General features: G+C 38.4%; 1 pseudogene; it reads right to left on the reverse strand.

The window, feature by feature from the left end:
- LOC107590940 (usherin-like) overlaps window positions 1-13,311 on the reverse strand; it is a 257,040-nt pseudogene that overhangs the window by 223,065 nt on the left and 20,664 nt on the right.

Genomic DNA, 13,311 nt, shown 5'->3' on the forward strand with positions numbered 1-13,311 from the left:
CGTCCCTTTCAGGAAGGTATATCCAAGTTGAGTATGACAATGCCAGACCACATACTGCATCAATTACAACATCATGGCTGCGTAGAAGGATCCGGGTACTGAAATGGCCAGACTGCAGTCCAGATCTTTCACCCATAGAAAACATTTGGCGCATCATAAAGAGGAAGATGCGACAAAGAAGACCTAAGACAGTTGAGCAACTAGAAGCCTGTATTAGACAAGAATGGGACAACATTCCTATTCCTAAACTTGAGCAACTTGTCTCCTCAGTCCCCAGACGTTTGCAGACTGTTATAAAAAGAAGAGGGGATGCCACACAGTGATAAACATGGCCTTGTCCCAACTTTTTTGAGATGTGTTGATGCCATGAAATTTAAAATCAACTTATTTTTCCCTTAAAATTATACATTTTCTCAGTTTAAACATTTGATATGTCATATGTTGTATTCTGAATAAAATATTGAAATTTGAAACTCCCAGATCATCGCACTCTGTTTTTATTCACAATTTGTACAGTGCCCAACTTTTTTGGAATCGGGTTTGTATATAAGGCCACCTAATATAAAGTGGGACCAGTTCAAAAATACTTTTCAGGCTGAAATTTGTATTTTTTAATGAATAAAATTAATAAATAAAAAACCTTATCCTGTAAAATCATTGGTCAGAAAATGTACGCATAAACCCTGAAATACATTTAGTTCTTAAAAAGGTCTTAAATGATGTCATAATTTCATATATTTCTCATTGGAAGAAAATTTGTCATCAGGCATATTTTGAAAAGACATAAGGATGAGCAAATGATAACAGTATCTTAATTTTTGGGTGAACGACCCCTTTAAAGTGTTACAAGCATAAAATGTACCCTATATTATCCTACTGACTAAAAAAAGAAAGAGAAAAAGGAATATTATTCCTGCATCTTAAGCTTTGAGCGTGTGAGTGATTGAAAGAGACCGAGATTTTCAAGTTTTGACATTGCAGGGTAACACGCTGTCAGGTTGAAAATGAAATGTGTCACTAGCTACTGAAATGAACAAACATCAAAGAAATTGGAAAAGCAAAGGTCTTTTCTTTGCATCTTAGAACTACTGAGAGGAAATTTCACTAATACAGGTTTAAAATATAGTTTAGTGATATGGGGTTTGAAAGGGAGATTTCTCGGAGGGCAGGGATAAATGGGGTGAATGAGAGAGTTCTCGAGGTCTTTCCAGGGGGCAGGACAGGTATAGCCCCTACTGCATTATTCACTCTCAAGAAAGATCCACAGAGCGCTTCTGCACGTTTCAGCCCTAATGCTGGTAGACTTATCCAGGACAAACCTGTGTGAAGAAAGTCTTTTGTCCCCATCTCTTCTCCATCTACCTGTGCTCTCTGTCTCTCTCTTTCCCGACATGCTATGATGTGACTTGTCTGGAAGGTCTAAGTGCAGACCCTTACGCCACTGGGTTGAAGCTTTTGTTTGTAAACTAAAATACTCAGACAGGTAAAGTGGTGAAACATCTGGCCAGTATGGCGTTCATCCAAGCAGGACCAAACATAGCAGGATGAATAACTAACATTTAAAAAATGTTCATCATGACCCAACTTAAATGTAGTATGATGTTATGTAGATCATTGGTTCTCAACCTTTATGATTGTAAGGCCCCCTGTCGTTGTTTTCAAACTTTTTATGAACAGAAACTGTGATTATTCATATATTAAATTAACAATGATTCATTTTGTGTTTCAAGAACATTGAAGAACTGTTTTAATAATAATAATAATAATAATAATAATAATAATCTGTATTTTCTTTTTTAGTTCAAAGTTAGATTACATGATTTTATCTGATTTTATTAATAAAAATTTTTTATTTAAACACTTTAAGTCATCCTGTAGCCCCCTTGGAAGTTTGCCGCCCCCTGGTTGAGAACCACTAGTGTAGACATGTGCTAACAATGTGCTTCAATGTGGGTCCTCAAATAACTGTAGGTAGAATTAGGACTCAAAGAAAAATGTATCATTTAAACAATTTCCTTTCACTAATCCTTTTGTGAGGGATAATTATGCATGTTTAATATGTCCCGTCAAAAAAAATAAAAAACTTACATGAACTGTAGTTTATTGTCATAAACAGTTACGATAACCCTCTCGGCCCAAACCCATTAAAATAACTGTCCTCATTTTCTCTTTCGTATGCATGTGAAACCAGGTGCTTGTGTGGTCCATAACAGCTAAGTATCTCTACTGTCTTGATTGCGGCCAAGGACAGAAGAGATCAGATCTGAGCAGGCTGGACTGCAGCCAAGAGCAGCATTTTCCTCCCCATTCTCCTCCTAGATCCTCCAAAAGCTCACTAAACGACAATCCGCTGCTTTTATCAAAGTAGGAACTTGTCTCAACCCACTTTGATACAGCTTACCTGGCAGGAGTCATTAGTTCAAGGACTGTTATCAGAATCAGAAGTGCCTGTGGATGGACTAACAGACAAATAGAGTATACACTACCTGGGCAACTGTAGACAGTTTACAGAATCAGGACGATCCAAAGGTCCGTTATCCTCCATCCCAAAGTAGCTGCAGTTCTTGGCCAAGAACTGCCAGTCCTTCCATTCTGAGCTCCTGATTGTCTTCCTTTGAATGTGGACCGCTACAGGCTGAGCATTGAGGAACTGGAGTATCACGTAGAAAACCTGTTAAGGAAGCATGCAAAATTGACAGAGGGTGAAATATGCATGAAATACTAAACAGCAGTGGATTATCTATTATCTGCACAGCAACAGTCAATGCTCTGCCGCCTCCTAAAGCATGCCGGCGCTTTGAAGAACAGCTTGAAGCGCCGCTTTACTCTTCCCTCTTTCCCTCTGTGGCTTCATTTTGAGGAGTTTGTCGAGAAACTGGTTGCAGCTTTGACTAAGTGGACACTTCAAAGTCTGTGTGGTGGTGTGTTTTATCTGGTATTGAGAGGAGAGACTGAGGCAGAGCTGCATAAATCCTCTACTTCTTTACAGCTGGACTCTCTGCTCGGCTTGGCTTAGCCACATGGATGACTGGGCGACTCACTCAGACACACAAAGGACTTTAGGTCGGCTTTCTTGTATTCAAATGGAAAAGACATCCAGTGTCTGGATTTGAGAAAGCAGCCACACAAACAGACAATGTCAGGTTGAAACTAACTTTTAAACCAGTGGCTCTCAACCAGGAGGCCAGGGCCCAAATGGAGCCTCTGCAACCTTTCTGGGGCCCCCCAATAAATCTTAAAAAATGTTTGTAGTAACAATCATAATTAAAATGCCATGAGGATATGAGGGTCTAAATGAGGTAATATTGTCTCAGACAAAGTGGGGCCTTGGAGTAAAAATAGTTAAAGAGGTAATGAACTGAGAAACTAAAATTTTGACATATACAGTAAGAGGTCATTGTACTATAAAAACATCTTATAAGTTTCAGAACTCAAAACTTTCAGCTTGTGGAATGTACCACTCTATAATGTAATAGTGTGGCTAAAAACAGCCTCCACAGAAGAAGATCAATGCATGCTTCTACAGCACTGCATGCTTAGCCCCGCCCACCGATTCACGAATGTAAACAAAAGAGGCAAATGCAGGATTACGAAGAAATCACACGATATTGATGGCTCTGAACACAAGACGCTGTGTAGTGCCAAGTTGTGGAAAAACTGTATTTACATTGCCTTCCTTCTGATCCCAACATTAGGAAAGAGTGGATGGACTTTTACTGATGGATGAACTCATTTTACAGTGGATTTGTTTACAAACAAGGCACAGTTTGATGCAGGGTTTTCAGAAAATTTTAAACTAAAAGACGATGCTGTGCCTACTCTATTGGATCCGACAGTAATGTCGCAACACACAAGTGTGAGTAACTGTTTTTATTACGTGCTCACTATTGCTTTGTCTGTTATTACAAATAGTTTCATGTGTACTGAGTATTCATATGCGTTTTTAACCTAAATCACAGCAGCGTCCATCTATGAGGAATGTATGCTGTCAAACATACACAACTGTTGCCAATCACAGCGGTGGGCGTTTACTTCAGAGTCTACAATCCGCCACGCCTATTCAAACAAAGCGTTCAGATGAGGGGGTTAAAACAGGACAAAAAATAGCCTATTACTTTTATATCATGATGTTTTTTGATATAAGAATCTTTATAACATTATAAGGGAACCTCAGAGAACAGTACAAAATAATAAAAAGGCAGTTCTTGACCCCTTTAATAATCACTGCTTTAAAACATATATTGTCTTGATGCTCCTTAAACTAAACTTTTATGAAGCTAAACTAAAAAACCCTTATTGGTGGGTATGTACCTGGTACTGCCCATTCTCCAGATCTATAGTGATAGTTATTCCTTTGTCCAGCAGCTCTAAAGTGGGAAAGACGGAGGAGATCCAGGTGGTTCCGATGTCATTGTCATTGATTGTTATGGATGGTATCATTGGCTGCGTTGGGAATGCAGTACCTCTTCACTAGGGGGTGAACTCTGGGGTGACTGGCAGGGCAGCGGCATGTCGACTGGGTGTGTAGTGAGGGAATTGTCCAGTGTACACCTCTTCAATCTCTCTGAAATACAAAAATGCATGATTTAAAACTGTTCTCATCTGTGTTTTTACACTGGTTTTGCTTCAGGACCCAGATTATATATAGCACATCTTTGTAAAAACTACTTCTGCAGCTACATCTGATGTTAATGCCCTGTGACCTTATACTTACCTGTTGGTTAATGTCTTTGGATAAAATCTAAAATCCTGCATCCTTCCAATGAATTGATTTAACCCTGGGGAGAAAAAGAAAGGAAAGTCAATGTGCGCTATTGAAGACGGTCTGCAGGATCCATAGCAACTAGTGGATTACCTTATCTATGTCTTTATTTGAGTTAAAGAGACACTTGCTGCATGGTAGGATCTATTATGCTTATTTACAGTTCTCTGTGAGCATTAATCCCACTGGCTGGATGGGCGGCATAGATCCAAGTCTAAACGTGCAGATCCATCAACATCAACAGATAAGATATAATCACTTCTGTTCTAATAACCGGCTCTGATTGAGATGTCATATATAGATGTTTGCCCTGAAATCTTTTCATCTTTGTGTGCTGAGTCTGTTTTATATGAGATATTGTCGTATTTATATAGTGTATTTAATTTTTTTTTAAATACACAAATTAATAAGGGGTTTGTATGCATATGCAAGACATGCCAAGCCAAAGAAAAATGTAACATGCATACATAATAATAAAAGCATTTCTTAAAGACAAATAGATTCTAAAGAATCAAATAGATTTAAAATACCATTCTTAGTTTTGGGGTCTGTAAATTATTATGTTTTTTACATTTTTGAAAGAAGTGTCTTTATACTCACTCATTGCATTTATTTGATAAAAATACTGTAAAACAGTAATATTGTGAAATAAAGCATAATTACAAATTAAAATAACTATTTTTGTATTTTAAGGTATTTTAAAATGTATTTTTTTCCTGTGATGGCAAAGCTGAATTTTCAGCTGTCATTACTCCATTACTGTCTATCCTTCAGAAATCATTCTAAAATTCTATTTGGTTCTCAATTCAAATGTCTTTATTATCAATGTCATAAACAGTTGTGCTGCTTACTATTTTTATAGAAACCACAATGCACATATGCTAAATATGGCCATCAAATTTAGAAATGCTGAAAATAAATTATTCGAAATTTAGTCAAAATTTTCAAATGGCAAAACAAATGGTTTGTTTGAACCTGCCTTTGACTTTAAATTTTATAAGAACTCCCTCTATGCTTTGTCCACATGAGTTCTACATGAATCAAACAACCATTTCAGACCCCTGGGCTCTGGATGTAGAGTTAGAAATGTGTGCTAAATGGATTACACAGACTGCAACTTTCATGTGAAGTTGTTGTGTGTGTGCATGTTTGACAGTAAATGAGGCATGCTCTATTTGAAGAGTGTATACAGTACAGTGGATTGCTTCCTTCTACTTCTGTGCCATTTAGGAAATGAGAGAAACAAGCAGCACTGGTAACCAATCTACTGTGTCCTCTGAGAGATCTGGGCAGAATTATTGAAACAACCCTGAAGCAACATACACAACAAAATTTTGCTATAAGTTTAATTGCATCATATAATAATTGCTGTTAATAGTGTTCATCGTCTGTCTGATTACGTCTTTAATTGATTTTTCCGTACATTTCTGCCATATGTACATTAACTGACAGTCACCACTGATAAGCTACTACTAAACATTGTAGAAACTTAATTTTCTGTAAAGTTGCTTTGCAACAATTTGTATCATGAAAAGCGCTATACAAATAAACTTGAATTTAATTGAATTATTGTCATTTTTTGCAAACAAACACAGTAAAGTTGAGCTAAGATTAAAATGAATGCAGAGTGAACTTAAAGAAACTTTAGCAAGTCTATGCTATTTGTGGATGTGTATTCAAAACGTGTGTGTGATTGTGTGTATTTCATTCCCTGGGGGTATTACAGAAATCCCATCTCATCTCATTTATGAGGAGATTATTTGTTGCCATATGGTCACCCTTGACCTATATAAACTTCAACTATGATTAGTTGCAGGCTTATGAATATTTCTATAATGGAAAAATGTAACATGTCTGCAAATTAGTGTGTCCTTTTCCACACTCAATTTGAGTGATAGGAAACTGTGTGACTCTGAGGAGAAACACTGTTAGATGAGGATTGCTGGAGCTTTGAAAAAAATAAGCGAAGTAAAATCAAATATATAATAAAAACAGCATAATAAAAACTGAAAGAGCAATGTAGGAGTACAAAAATCATTACCGTTAGACCTTCTACCGATCCACAGAGCACCCTCTGAGGTGATGTCATCAACTGGTCCTGCCAAGGTTTGTGTGTCCAAAGCTGTGCCATCATCCTCTTGACCGTTCAGGAACAAGCTCACACTTGTGTCATGTATCTATGGATTTATCAGAAATAAGACAAATGAGCTACAAAATGCATGATTCAATCAATTGCTATAATATATATCTCAAATAAAAACAATATGGCTGCCAACATAGGAGAAATATATTATACCCAATATTTGTGTATGCCATGTGTCATAGTAACACACTAACACTTAACTCGTCTAGAGTCGTGGATGTCTCCAAGTGGAGTGTTATTTGTGTCGTGAAGAGTATTTCCATATCGGTAAGGTTCCATGACAGATAGGATGTCATGTAGGCAGCAAGGCAACAGACCTAATATTTATGTTTTTTTATGGCTGATGATTGTGGGTACTTTTCTCAGATAACACCCCTTCATCACATTCATATTTGCATGTTCTTTCACAGTCTCCTTTAAAAAAGGTGCATGGAAATAAATCAACTAAAAAATCCATAAGGATGAAGGCAGCGCTAGACTGGAGGATCCTTAAGCTGCTCTCTTTCATGGCCGCTGATTGAAGACTGTAGCGAGGCTATTCTTGAAATCTCTAACCGGCCAATGACTTGCTGCTGAGATCTAAAGCAACGTCACAGTGATTTAAATGAATCCTGAAGTGCTTCATCCCATTTACCAGCCCAGCAGACTCTGCTCCTATTGTTGCTTTCATAGCATTTAATAATAATAATAATACATTTTATTTATAAAGCACTTTACATTTTAAAGAAAATCTCAAAGTGCTACAAAAGAGTCAAAATAAAATAAATTAGAGCAATTAAGAAATGAAGTTAAAATCAGCTGCCAACTAAAATTAACACAAATTTAAACCCTAAAAGAAATTTAAACATTGAAAAACGTTTTAAAAAGGTAAGTTTTTAGGCCCTTTTTAAAACCATAAGTCGTTTGTGGAGCCTTCAGATGTTCAGGAAGGGCATTCCACAGGCGAGGCGCAGTGGCGGCGGTGCAGATGGCTCTGTCCTCAATGGTGCGGGTCTTAGTCCTAGGGGGATGGAGCCGATGAGTGTTTGTGGAGCGGAGAGAACGTATTGAGATCTGTGGAGTAAGGAGTTCTTTAAGGTAGGTGGGGGATTTGCCATGGATGCACTGATGTGTGAGGAGGGAGACTTTATACTCGATCCGGGTGGAAATGGGAAGCCAATGGAAAGATTGAAGAATTGGTGTGATGTGTTCGTATTTACGCACTCTCATCGGGATCCTAGCAGCACTGTTCTGTATGTGCTGGAGTTTCTGAATGCTCTTGCTAGGGATCCCGATGAGAAGAGCGTTGCAATAGTCCAGTCTGGAGGAGACAAAGGCGTGAACGAGTTTCTCAGCATCATGTAGGGTGAGTGTGGGACGGAGTCTGGCTATATTCCTGAGGTGGTGAAAAGATGTTTTGGAGAGATGTTTAATGTGGGCTTCAAAAGGTTAAATGCTAGACTGGAGGATCCTTAAGCTGCTCTCTTTCATGGCCGCTGATTGAAGACTGTAGCGAGGCTATTCTTGAAATCTCTAACCGGCCAATGACTTGCTGCTGAGATCTAAAGCAACGTCACAGTGAATGAAATAAAATAAATTAGAGCAATTAAGAAATGAAGTTAAAATCAGCTGCCAACTAAAATTAACACAAATTTAAACCCTAAAAGAAATTTAAACATTGAAAAACGTTTTAAAAAGGTAAGTTTTTAGGCCCTTTTTAAAACCATAAGTCGTTTGTGGAGCCTTCAGATGTTCAGGAAGGGCATTCCACAGGCGAGGCGCAGTGGCGGCGGTGCAGATGGCTCTGTCCTCAATGGTGCGGGTCTTAGTCCTAGGGGGATGGAGCCGATGAGTGTTTGTGGAGCGGAGAGAACGTATTGAGATCTGTGGAGTAAGGAGTTCTTTAAGGTAGGTGGGGGATTTGCCATGGATGCACTGATGTGTGAGGAGGGAGACTTTATACTCGATCCGGGTGGAAATGGGAAGCCAATGGAAAGATTGAAGAATTGGTGTGATGTGTTCGTATTTACGCACTCTCATCGGGATCCTAGCAGCACTGTTCTGTATGTGCTGGAGTTTCTGAATGCTCTTGCTAGGGATCCCGATGAGAAGAGCGTTGCAATAGTCTGGAGGAGACAAAGGCGTGAACGAGTTTCTCAGCATCATGTAGGGTGAGTGTGGGACGGAGTCTGGCTATATTCCTGAGGTGGTGAAAAGATGTTTTGGAGAGATGTTTAATGTGGGCTTCAAAAGGTTAAATGAGGATCAAACCTGATGCCAAGATTGGTGACTAATGGTGATAGGGGAATGTCCTGGCCAGAAAATGTAATACAGGTTATGGTGGATGATCTGGTCTGATGAGGGGAACCAATGAGGATGGCTTCTGTCTTTGAGCTGTTCAGCTGGAGAAAGTTCCGATTCATCCACGCCCTAATCTCCTCCAGACAAGCAGTGAGTGTGGTTAGAGTTGTTGATAATGGTGACGATGATGATGATGATGATGAGTGAGTATCAGTTTTCATGTATAATTGTGTATCATCAGTGTAACAATGGAAATAAATTCCCAAGCAACTGATGACTTTGCCGAGGCCCGAGGGGGAGCATGTAAAGAATGAATAAGATAGGTCCAAGAACTGAGCCCTGTGGAACCCTGCAACCAACCGCATGAGAATGGGACCTTGAGCTTCCCATGGCCACAAATTCATATCTGTCTGTGGGGTATGACTTAAACCAGCGCAAGATGGTGTTATTAAGTTCAATAGAGTGGAATAGCCGGTTGAGAAGTATACCATGATCAATTGTGTCGAACGCTGCAGAAAGTTCCTGGAGGACAAGGAGTGATGGTGAACCAGCATCAGCCATCATCAGCAGGTCATGTGTAACTATCACTAAGGCTGTTTACGTGCTGTGGGCGCAACGGAAGCCAGACTGAAACTTTTCAAAAATGTTGTTGTGTTTGAAGTGGTCCTGAAGGTGCCTGGCAACTACTTTCTCCAAAACCTTAGAAAGAAATGGCAGGTTGGATATGGGCCTATAATTAGCAAGGGTTTGAGGATCAAGGGTAGGTTTCTTGAGTAGTGGTCTGATTATAGCCGTTTTTAGGGCAGACGGTACGTGGCCAGACTGAAGGGATTGGTTTATTATCATGGTGATATAAGAAATAAGAAATATTTGCTTTCACCAGAGCTGTAGAGAAGGGGTCGAGGGCACAGGTGGAGGATCTCATCCCCTTGATGGTGTCCTCAACCTCAAGTTGAGTGACTTCTGGGAAGCAGCAGAGTAGCCTCAAAATACCAGACTGCGGGTCAGCAGTTGGGACAGACGAGGAGGAGGGAACAAAAAAATTCCAGAATTTTGGCAATTTTGGTTCTAAAAAAGGTAATAAAATCGTTGCATTGTTCTTCTGAAGCTCCTGTGAGTGGAGCAATTTGAGGTTTAAGGAGATGATTTATGGTGGAGAACAACTGTTTGGAATTGCCAGGACTATTTTGAATAATATTTGAATAGTACTGTGCATTTATTATCTATAGCATTTATTTCCTCTCCTCCTTCCATTCTAGAAACTGTTGCTTTGGGACAATAATATGGGGGTATTTGTTTTTTAACTGTATCATCAAGCATTTTTGTATCATCAAAATTGTTAAAATTAATACAATGAAGTGTTTATGACATGGGATATTTAAGCAATATCAGACCAGTAAGATGGTTGTGATTGGGCACAAATAGCAAAAGTGTGATACTGTTTTTTACCCAACCGTTTACAAAACATAAAATCAAGCAACTTTTAACACAAAAGCCAACCAAATGAGCTCTAACAAAATCAGTCATCGAGCTTAATGTGTCACCAAGTAACATTTTCAGGTACAATCCAAGAAGGTCTAAAATGCCTGGAGAATTTCATCCATTAGCATTAACATTCATGACCTCATGATGATGCTGATTGGCTGACAGCACCAAAAGAATGAAGTTGAATACTTCGCTATTGACATCCCTTAGCTGTGATGTCCAAGGCAGCAAATAGTGAAAAAGATTAAATTAAAGTTCATTTCATACTTTTTAACTATTAATCATGCACTAATAATATATATCATTATGTAGTGAAATATTAACCAGAAATGTGATTTTAAAATAAATTTCATCAGAACCCACTAACAGCTCAATTTAGATTTTAGAATGGAGAATGGCATTGTTACAGCATCTACAGCCACAGGCGCTATGCTAGCCAGCCAAACATGGCTGCTTCTACAATCTGGCTTTGGTTCCAACTTCATTCACTCCAGCAGGAAAATTGACTATTTCAGTCAGGAAGGAAGGACCGTCATTATTCTGGTCACATATCTTTACACTAGTTTCAATGATTAATTTGTGCATTACTTTAGTTGTATTTTAAATTATGTTTATTAAAGTATTCTGCATATGATTTTGGGATTTGTTTTTGTTATTTGATTTCACCACTAAATGTTATTTGATACATAGTTAGCATTTTTGAACGTCTGGTTCCATTAATTGTCCCGAAGTCAGTGTTTTTTTTTGACCTTTTGGGTTTTTTGGGGGGGCTTTTGGTTAAAAGCCTAAAATAAGGTCTTTGGTTAACAGAAGCTCAATGTGTTTTTATGATTTTCTACAACATAAAATACATCAATAATTCCACACTCGTGATTTTCAAAGACTTTATGTGTCTGGAAAAAGGCAGTTGCTAACAAGTGGCTAAATGGGACTACAGAGGTTGTCTAGGACATTAAACATTATCATGCAAAACTCATCTACATACTAGTCCACAGTTACAGCCTTACTGTGTTTATGCTCACACTATTCCAAACTATTCTTTTTCAAACATTCAAACTTGTAGATTTTAAATAAAGACTGAACGAGTTGTTGGAAGGTTAGTGGTGGTAGTTTGTCGTTTATTTGTAAAGATTATCTTCATGAACAAAATGTAAGAATCATAAACTTTTGTTGGTCACAGAGCTGATTTTCTGCAATAATCCAGCCAATGGCAAAATCCTATTGGCTTTTTATGGAGGGAACCACGGTAATGCTAACTTTTGGGCTGGCCTACAAAACTACATCATCGCTGCAACAATCTATCTGATCTATCTTTGAAATATCTTGATAAAAATGTGTAAAAACTGAAATATGTGAATATGGTAATCATAGTCTGCATACAGTACACACTGCAGCACAATAAAGCTGTTACTGCCTAATTCCTTTTTGAGTTTATCATTGTGTCAGGTTTATCAATATCAGTGTGTATGTGTGTGTTTTTAAGGTGGGAAAAATAAGTGTTTGCTTGAACTGCTTGTGTCCTAAGTGCATCACTTGGCTAGTTCAACCTTAATAATAAGTGTTATAAAATGCTAAATCTGATTAGACATTTCTAAATAAATATTTGCCATATGTTCAAGTTGTGACTGTGCACTACAGAACAGCGAGCGCAATGGGTATGATTGTTACTTTGACATTTTAAACTGGAAAATTAGCAAATGTTCATAAACCCCAGTGTCTGTAAGCACATGGAATAATTGTTTTACTGGAAGCTGTTTGTGTTTATAGTATCATTAATGGTCTTCCTGCTGGGGTAATTGCTGATGCAGGAATATCTAGATATGTGGTGAATTACAATCTTTTTACATCAAGATAATGATTTCAAGTGGACTGTTTCTTGAAAACATGACATTTACAAGCAATTTACAAGTGCAAATGTTCCTAATTGATCCGGTTGTCATTAAGGATATTAATCAAGCATACTCTCTCACCAGTGAGCGAGGAGGGTGAATTCAATGCAGCTTCAATGCAAGAATGGAAAGAGCAAATGCCTAAGTCATTTACCTGTTATTTCCCTTTTTTCTCACTTGTTTCTGACTTTGAAAGTGCTGGAAACACAAGGAGAGCTACAACTATGGCTCATCTATGGATGAAAATGCTTAATTCCTCTGGGGAGCCTTAAAGGGGTGCTATTATGCTTTTTCACTTTTTCAACTTTAGTTAGTCTGTAATGTTGCTGTTTGAGCATAAAAAAGATCTGCAAAGTTACAAAGCTCAAAGCAAAAAAAATATTTTATTTAACAGAAATCACTTTTCAAAAACTACAACGAACGACTCGTTTGGACTACAACGCATTTGTGATATCACAAATATCGACGAATGGGACGAGACCTGGTTGAGCTGCACTAGAGAAGGCAACGAGTGTTATCACTATGTTGGAGACACGCTAGCTTTCCCAAGGCAGACAAACTTAGAGTGGTTACAATCATCCGGGTTTAAATCGTGCTCAAATTTTGACGCAATATTTACACTGAAGCTCGCAGCAGGCGGCGGTAAGGGACATGACATTTCCTGACCAGGCGCCGAGTGTGACAATCACAGCACACACTAGCCCAGCTAACCAATCACAACACGCACTGGCCCAGCTAACCAATCACAACAC

The sequence above is a fragment of the Sinocyclocheilus grahami genome, unplaced genomic scaffold, assembly GCF_001515645.1.
Source record: "Sinocyclocheilus grahami isolate Dianchi unplaced genomic scaffold, SAMN03320097.WGS_v1.1 scaffold134.1, whole genome shotgun sequence".
NCBI classification, from domain to species: domain Eukaryota; kingdom Metazoa; phylum Chordata; class Actinopteri; order Cypriniformes; family Cyprinidae; genus Sinocyclocheilus; species Sinocyclocheilus grahami.